This window comes from Octodon degus, unplaced genomic scaffold (assembly GCF_000260255.1).
Source record: "Octodon degus isolate 3935 unplaced genomic scaffold, OctDeg1.0 scaffold00091, whole genome shotgun sequence".
Taxonomy (NCBI): domain Eukaryota; kingdom Metazoa; phylum Chordata; class Mammalia; order Rodentia; family Octodontidae; genus Octodon; species Octodon degus.
This window is the reverse complement of record NW_004524667.1, coordinates 4,112,352-4,122,221: the sequence shown is the minus strand read 5'-3', so window position 1 is coordinate 4,122,221 and position 9,870 is coordinate 4,112,352. Positions and strand designations below refer to the sequence as shown.

General features: G+C 36.3%; 1 pseudogene; it reads left to right on the top strand.

Moving 5' to 3' along the window:
- Nucleotides 1-6,483: 6,483 nt before the first annotated feature.
- On the top strand, nt 6,484-7,138 carry LOC105743018 (annotated as a pseudogene).
- Nucleotides 7,139-9,870: the final 2,732 nt, after the last annotated feature.

Genomic DNA, 9,870 nt, shown 5'->3' with positions numbered 1-9,870 from the left:
AATTTTAGTTTTTATCTCAGAAAGAATGTCCAGGAAAGAAGTTGAGAATTACATTCTTCATCCGTTGTTTGGGTAGGCATCCAAGAGAGTGGCAAAGACTTTTACTCTGCTTATTTTTTAAAGAATATTCTCATGATCTGCATAATAATGTAAGCCATTGAATATGAAAAGTAACACCATTTAAATTATCTGCTTTTCCACTCTTGACTGATGTCTGATATGAATGATGTAGCACATGTTTGAACCATCAATCTGTCAAATATGCTTTGGAACTCGTAAGCCCATTTTCTCAGAAAATATGATCTTTACCAAGGTTACCATCACATTGGAAACCCAGAGTTGAGTAATACATCTCTAAGGGCCAAACCCAAGTAAAACACAGCAGGAGAAGAAAACCAAGGCAAGAATATTTAAATGTTCTTATGATGAAAACCAACTTACCTAATAAGCCCCTTGGAAAATAAAGATTTTTATTCTTAATAGAAAAAAATAAGTCTGAGTTGATCCCTGTATATAAGACGAAAGAAAAGAATGAACATTGCTCCTGCTTACATGATAGCTCCAGTTCTCTGCTTTCTTTTTATAGTAACTTTAAAAGAAAAGTGATTCACAGTTGCCTCACCTTCCTCTGTTCAAGACATAACCTACCATAATCTGGCTTATTGTCTAAGTACCTGTTTAAAGGTAAGTACAGTCCTGCTCAATTTTTAGAAGATAGGACATTCACAGAGTTTACAGTCAATTTCAAACAAGTGATTGGCATATTGATGCAAGATAATGCACATAATTAAGATTAGCAAATGAATACTTCAGAGCCATCTGTTCTTTATGCCTGCCCAGAATCCATTCCTGCCTGTGGTAAGACATCCCCGATTTTCTTTTGGTGAATCTGTGATAGCTCTACTCTGAATCAAGAGCTGGCTAGTGTAATCAAGGGCTGGCCAATGAGATGTACTTGGCTCTAATGATTGGTTTAGGTGAAATCAGGTGACTCAGGTGAGACAGACTGGAAGTCAAGCAGAGATACTCAGGAATTTGGGGGGATGTTATCTTGGAAGTTGGTGTGTGTTATGCAAGTTCAGTGATGCTGCTCACCAATTTACTGTCCATAAAAGTTCATCTAAGAAAGGAGCAAAATGAAAGGAAACTCCTGATGACTGTGCTTGGGGAATACTAGTGCTGGAATCCAGGGCTTTATATATGCTAAGCTGGGTGATTTACTACTTCACTACCTCTTCAGACCAGTATCATTTTAACAGTGAAGGTGGGCCTTACGCAGCAGACAGACCTGCAATATTTTACAGATTTGTTAAATATTTTTAAACATTTTGTTTTGGTTGTTAAAGCCAGTAAAAGTAGTTTAAATCTAACAACTGTTCTGAAAGAATAGAACTAATATAGTTCATAGCCAGTGTTGCCAATGTGTTGAGCAATAGGCCCCCTGATGGGATTGTTATTTGCTATAAGTTTTTTTTTATGATGAAGATTCTTGATTTGAAAAAAAGAGCATATTAAATCTTTTGTAACTAAAGCTTAAGAAGAACTAAGATGTGTTATATACATGTACTAACTCCCCAGGATGAATATGATCTGTATATACAGCAAATATGTATAAATATAAAGGAAAGAAAATGTTAAAACCTGCAAAAAAATCAAGTTCAAGGGATAAATGTCCTATTTATTTATCAATCTCTTTGTAATCTAATAAATAATATTTTCAATTTCTCTTCGAGCTCTTTTTTCTAGACTTTTATGACCACCCAGTTAATTGGATCTCATCCCACCTACTTCAAATATTTGTTCTAGGTTTCCTTGACAGTGTCTGTCTTTCATTTTAAATTTTAGTGCACGAGGATGTTACCCTCAGCTCTGCAGCCTTTTAAATCTATGTAGTCCGTGGGGATGCCTTAACTACTCACACTTATTTCATTAGTTGTTAACATCTATGTAAAATCTAGGTGGGGTTTTCTATAGTACTACTGTCTATCTTCATCTGGATATTCTCATTTTCACTAGTGCTAATAGGGTGCAAAGGGCCACAGAGTTGGCAACAAATCTTACTCTTTCTTACTGGGGGGACTGATTGTCCAAGCTAAATACTTCAGCAACATCCTTTTTCATTTTTTTCTTTTTTTAAAAAAAAATAATTTTATTGAGAAACAAATTTGTCTTCTTAGTGGTTATTCATGCTACAAGATACAGACATGATAGCCTGTTCACAAACACTGTTAGAACAATTCTTTCTATTCATTGAATTAAGAGAAAGTAGTTGCATATTTATCCTATTTTGTATATACAGATACAAAATGGTCCTTCATTTGTATCCCATTTTTTGCTTAGTTTTGTCAGAGAAAGGTATTCCACTGTCAGTTAAATATTGTAGGTGTGATTTCAGAAAAATATTCCAATATAGTCCAGTAGTCCATAATAGTAGTGGGTTATCTGTAGGACTGGTAATGTCAGAAGTTGTTCACTTGAGCCTTTTACAGTCCAGCATATTAATATGGCTTTACTTTTCATACTTCATTTTTATACTTTTCTGGATGGTTAAGGCCAACATAAAGCAAGACCTATACAACAATAAACATAACTTTTGTATCTGACAAGATCAGTCAAGTCCCCTCAGGATTTATCCCGAAACCCTGTACCACAGTTTGTAGATCCTTTGTCAGTGTCAGCCGTGTGGATGAGTCACGGCCATTGCTTAACCAATTTGCTCTCTGTGAAAGCCTGAGAGAATGTTTTCTCTCCATATGACTCTCCTTAGATACACTCTACATCATAGATCACTTTCCTTTGTGGCCCCATAATCTCCTTGATCAGAAAATTTGGGACACAACTGAGTTACTGGATGTTACAATACAGGTTCTCTTATGTCCTGAGTCCTTACTGACCTTGAAAGGCTAGGGCCAAAATTTTCTGTCCTTGGAGCCCTTCTCTTTCTCTAATTTTTGGTCTACAAACTTGTTAACCCTCCAGAAGAGAATCTTATTTTTACCCTACAACATAGGCAGTTGAGCTTAACCTCGCTGTCTGAATATCAAACGTCTTAATCATAACATGGGACAGGTATTTTACATTAAGTATTAATAGGTTAAACTTTAAGTCCCTACATAATATGAAGAAAAAAGTTTTAAAAATAGAAAAATATTTTTAAAAATAGGAATAAATAACTATATATTTTTAAACAGAAATCTAGAAATCTAACCATATACAGCATTGTAGTAGGACAGTCTTATGACATTTTTTTTTTGTTTCTCTTGTTTTCATTTATTACCCTTTTCTTTAAAGAAACATTTATTTGAGAGATGGTATGGCAGTAATTGGTGTGTCATGACAAGCAGTATGTATTTAGAAGACCAGAATGACACACATTCCAAGCCTGACCCTAGAATTACACATTGCTATCTTCAGTGCAATTTGAAGGTATCAGCGTATATTGTTAGTCAGGGTGAGAATCCTACCAATTAACTGCTAGTTTCAAAAACCTGATGAAGATTCTCAGGATCATTGCCTTAATCATATTGTGCATATAAATGTATATGTTTGCCCCTGTCATGTTTCCCAGCTTTTCTCCAGGCCCTCTCTTCATTGTCTAATCCTTAAAATTCTCATTTGCTTTTTAATTGTGTTATACCTTTCTATTTTTATTTCTTCTTTTGGGTTCTTACACAAGGGAGGCTATATGATGTTTACACATGTAGGTCTGGTTTATTTCCCTTATGAGTTATCTTCAAGTGGCATCCACTTCAATATAAAGGCTTCAAGTTTATCATTCTTTATAGCTGAGTAATGCTCCATTGTATGAAAATACCATGTCTTTTTCATCCATTCCTCAGGTGACAGACATCTTGGTTGTTTCCAAGATTTGGCTATCACATATTGTGGTGCTATAAACATAGGCACACATATATCACTGTGATATGATGTTTTCAGTTCCTCCAGGAAAATTCCCAGTAAGGGGATAGCTGACATGAAAGAGATTTCCGGTCCAACTTTCTTAAGGAGTCTCCACACCAATTTCCATAATGCTTGCACCAGTCTACATTTCCATCAGGAGTGGAGAAGTGTTCCTTTTTCCCCACAGCCTCTCTAACATTTGTTGTTGTTTGGTTTCTTTATGATAGTCATTGTTTCTGGGGTGAGATGGTATCTCAGGCAACATCCTCTTTTCAACAATTCACTTTTCTATACAATGTAGACAAACCAATTTTGTTATTTACCTCACAAATCTTTGTCAAAATGTCCCCCAATCTGTATTTTCTCTATATTCTTTCATTAAGAATTCTACCACTTCTGTTTTAGACAGAAATTCATGAATACAGTGTACATTGATGGGCCATCTAGAATACCTATTAAAAATAAAATCCTCAAGTGTAATTTTTTCAAGGAATTTTGATGGGGTTAATCTGAGAATTCTACTCAGAGAAGTACTGGTGAAGTTATTCCTACAGCCCTCTAACTAGCTGCTAAGCATGCAGCTATTCTGGTCATTTCATTTGTCTTCCTTCTTGAGACTACCAAAAGTTCAGCTGCCTACATGATGCACAACAGCTCCTTAACATGCATATCACACCTTCAAACTGCAGTTAACTCTTCCAAGTCTATGTCCCAATTCTGCAAATAAGCATTTGTCTGAAGAAAACATCCCTGCAGAATACGTCCATCTTTCTACATCTTTGATCCATCTCATGGTAATATGTAATATTCTCCTATGTAGTCATTAGAAGGTCCTTCTAGCATCAAGGTCAGTGCTAAATGCTTATCTATAATATCTGATTTAATTAATGTTACAGCCATGAAAAATAAATAATATTATTCTTATAATATAGTTCAGGGAATTTGAGGCTTAAAGAAATAACTTGCTTTAGGTCATAAAGCTGTTAAATTCTAGGACGGGACCCTTAATCAACCTACTATACTATACATCTGGTGACAGGATTGTTAGTACTTCTGAAATGACTTCCTCAGTACTATGTGTGAGGTACCTATTCGGCCTCAAAATATCCTTTAATTTTCAGGAAGATCTTTTATTTATTCATAAGACTACCACATTGAGAAAGTTAAACTATTCACATGTATTTTAGGGGTTGAATGCAAGGCCTCCCTAGACTAAGCACATGCCCTACCACTGACGTACATTTATAGTCCTACACAAAATAATTTTTAGTTGACAGTTTTATTGAAATAATTGTAGATTAAAATGCAGTTATAAGAAATAACAGAAAGATAATCTATGTTCTTTCATTACTTGTCCATATCTGTAATTGTTTTTGGAAAAACAATGCATAAAGAGAACCATAAGATCAACGAAACATTTTGCCTACTTTCTTTAGTTTATTTATGTGCTACATAATGCTTACATTCCTTGTTCAGCTTTGGTATGTATACATGACACATTCTAATCCTCTTTTTTAAATTGTTTATCCTTTTCCTCCCTTCTTCTGTGCTCTGAATTCTTCATAGGTTCTACCACACAAGTAATTTATGAGATTAGTTTGCAACTTTCTCCCAGCCTATAGCTTGTCTTTCCAACATCTTTCAGCCAGCCTTCAAAATAGAAGAAAACTTAGATTTCAATACGATTCAATTTGACAACTTTTCCTTTTATGGATTGTGACTTTTTGGTTAAGTCTAAAAATTCTAGTTAACTAGAGATTTTTGAGTGTTTTTCCACACTTGTTAAAGATGTAAATGAAGAATTGTCCCCAAATAAATGCAATTGTGACTTTTGAGTACGGATTTCAATTTGTTGTAAGGTAATGGGTCATGAGGAATCTTAAGCAACCTTCACACTTGTATCTTCCTTAGCCCATTGAAATAAACCAGGTTCTAACTTGCTGCCTTATCTGGGTGGAGAACCAGCATGCTTTTCTTGACCTCAACTTGTTCCTCATATGTAGGCTCAATCTCTTTAGCAGAAGCTAGGGGAACAACCTTGTAGTAGTCAGAATGTCATCCCAATGTATATTGTTCACTTTATTGTAAATAATGGTGAGCAGTGATCAATAAATAGTTTTACATTCATTCAAATAAATTCAGTTGAAAAGAAATATGTTCCAGGATGATGAAATTTTAAAGTGCTTTTTTTTCTGGTACCAGGGATCAAACTAGGACCTTACACTTGCTAGGCAGTCACATATGCCACTGAACTATCTCCCTGTCCCTACTTTTTTGAACTAAAGGTGATGATTGTACAATATTATGAATATACTACACATCAATAAATTATATATATTATGTATTATATAAAATAATAATAATATTTCAGCAAAAAAGAAACTGGTTCTACAGAGTGAATTTGGGCCAAATAAAAGTAGGAAAAGAAGGACATGCTATAGCATGAGGGAAGGCTACCATGCAAAGAAGTATAGTGGCCTAACTTGTATATTTTATTTGTTTTAAATTTTTTAAAGAATATCATGTTCATTCATTTGTGTTTCTCAAAACATCTTTTTCTAGTCATATCCATGACATCAAAAGATGATTTGGAGTAACTTCATCCAGAGAATAATTTTCTCTCTTTTAGTGTACTTGGAATTATTAGGAACATCTTTATATTTGTAAAACATATATATGCTTTTTTATGATTACTCAGAAAAGAACCATAGACTTTATCCTCATCCACTTTGCCTTTTCAGTCATTATATGTAGCATGGCTATCAGAGGTACAACCACAATTTTTTATTTTAGAAACTTCCTAGGTAATAGTGGGTGCAAAATTGTGATTTATTTTGAAAGGGTGGCTCGTGGTCTTTCCATCTGCACCACCTGTCTCCTCAGTGTGGTCCAGGTGATCACTATTAGTCCCATGACCACCCTGTGGAGAAAGTTCAAACCATGGACTGCATGAAAAGTTCTTCCATGTCTCCTCATCTTTTGGATCTTTAATTTCCTGATAAGCTCCAACTTGCTCCACTACATCACAGCAGTCAGAAGTGTGAACCAATCTGTGATTAGAATGCATGTTGAGCATTGTTACATGCTACCATCTAGGCAACCAGTGAGGTGGACTTTCCTGTCTCTCATGGCCCTTTGGGATCTCACCTTGCAGAGTCTCGTGGGCTAGAGCAGCGGGTACATGGCTTTCCACATATACAAACATCACAAGCCTAACTTGTATATTTTAACTGGATAATTTTATGTTGTGAATCTCATTTGAACAGAGGAATAAAGAAAAATTATATTCTAACTAAACATCTGATTGATGTATTATACAATCCAGTTTTTCTAAGATTGAATATAGAAGTCTCCTTTCATTATCTAGCTTATTCTTTTCTCAGTACTGGCTTCCAACTTCCAGATCCTTCATTTGTAAGGTTAATTTCCTAATGTCTTGCCTCAGAGTAAATATTTTTAACAGTGAGGCAACATGGGGGCAGTCAGAGTAACAGAAGCTCTTGGTAGACCTAATACTGTCTGGCCATTAATCGCAGCATGTCCTTAGTCATTGTGTGCCCATTATTTATATCTCCACTTGTCTTCATCCCAACAAATTAAAGTGCCCTTAGCAGAGCACTCTATCGTATCACGTGGTGATCACTGGCTTTTCCTCTGAGCACACAGCTCTGGAATGATATGTTTTATCACTTTGCTGGCAAGGAGTTCACAGGCTTCTGCTTCGGGAGATCAACACAGGGAGTCAAAGGTGGAGAGTCAAACTGTGCATGACTTGCTGAATTTCCAGACAATCTCGTACTGAGGCCTCCTTCTGTGTTCACGTTAGTTAACAATAAAAAGGCCTCTGTAAAACTTACACTATAAGTAGATTAGTAAAACTTGTGACCAAAGAAACCATAGATCTGGCTTAGGTGAGAGAAAATCTGACTAGACGTGGGGGTTTATATCAGGACTTGGTCTAGAGAATTCAATGAGAAATTTTTAATGCTGCACTTAAATGGTCAATTGATGTCAAGCTAGAGAATCCACATTTAATAAATGGCTTTTACATATTTTTTGTGAAGAAAAAGAGAACTAGCTTTTCACTTTCAACTCCTGGTCATGGCCATCAAATACTATAACTTTAGCTGAGAAATCATGACAAACTAGAGTGAAGTTTAGACATAATAAAATTTCTTCTAGTTCAGAAGCCCTCAAACTTTTTGGCCTAAACTAGGGCCTATATTCATGGAAGACAGGTTTTCCACAGAGGGTGTCTTAGTTACTCTTCTGTCACTGAGACAAAATATCTGACACCCACAAGTTACAGAAAAAAAGGTTTATTTTCCCTCATAGTTTTCACAGTTTTCAATCAATAGTCAGCTGGTGCTAAGCCACAGTGACATGGTGGAGGAGAAACAGGCCATGACAAAGCAGGTAAGAAGCAGCAGCAGCAGCAGCAAGCCTCCTTTTCCTTTCTAGCTTACCTCAGCAGTAAGCTTATAGAATGGTGCCACCCACAGCCAGGATGGACTTTCCCATTATCTACCCCAGAACTATGCTAAGCCCATTTAATTATCACACATCCTTAATCCCAGTATCACACATCTTAGATGACACTGGCCACTTCTTAATGACACCTATGAACACATAAGTTTGGGAAGATATGTGCATACAAGTCAGAGACAAGTTGGGGGAAACAGTTTCAGGATTAAATTTGCATAAGTCATACCCAACTTAGATTCTCCTCACACACAGTTCATAGTAGAGTTCATGATGCTATCTCACAGGAAGCAGAGCTCAGGCATGCAGTGGGCCATGAGGAGCAGCTGTGAATACAAAGGAAACTTCATTTACCCATCCACTGCTTGCTTCCTGCTGCGTGGCCTGGTTCCCAGTAAGTCACGCACAGGTACTGTCCAGGACTCTGAGGGATTGGGGACCTAGTTGGACATGCCATATTACAAAGCTTAAGTGATTAGAAAGGAGCACAGATATTTGATTTCCTTTTTGGACTAAGCTCTTCCTGGCCATTATAGCCTGAGCAGAGATGAATGGCGAGAGAATAAAGATTACAATGTCACAACCTGCTTTCAATTGTAACTCATTGTTAGTATTTGTTGATGCAAATTCTTGTTATTTGTTCCTTTAACCCCCAAAGGCATCACCACCAGGGAAAGATTCTACTGTCTCTCATAAATATAGTTACTATTTTTTCCTTTCACATAATACAATTTCTGGAAGTTTCCCACGTTGCACTTGATGGATATTTGTATTCTGAAAATACATTAACTAGTCTTTGATGAAATACAACATGCCTTCTAGCAAGTTTAGGAAACACGACTGATCACTTCTCTCCTCTTAAGTCACACTTGTTAGCACTGTATTAAAAAATGGATGGGAAGGTACTATAATAAACTTATTTAACTTTGTTTTTCTTAAATTTATTTTAACCACAAAATACTTGCATGGTGTGTGTGTGTGTGTGTGTGTGTGTGTGCGTGTCTGTGTGTGTGTATGCACATTTTGAGGTCTTATAGCATCTGTAAAACACAAGCATTTGGCAAGATGTTCTATTTTTGTTTGTTGGTCTATTTGTTTGTTTGAGACAGGGTCTCACTATGTAGTTCAGGCAGGCCTTGAACTCACTATGCAGCCCAGGCTAGCCTCCCACGTGCTGGGATGACAGCCATGTGTCACCATGCCAGGTTTGGTAAGCTATTCTTATGCTTGCTGATTATGTTTTTATTCTTATAACTTTATTAAATTTATTATCTCAGAGTACACCAGTAATCTCCAAAGAGCAAAATCCAGTTAGCGATTTTCATTTCCCCCACTTACTATTTTTGACATTTCTGAGCCAGCCTTGACATCTACGACATACACATACTCTAACTCTCCACTTGGAATTCATAATTTTTTATCACTGTCATCACCTAATCGCCTCTGTCCTCATGCTCGCAATGTGCATTCCCCGGACTTCTTAGTCTG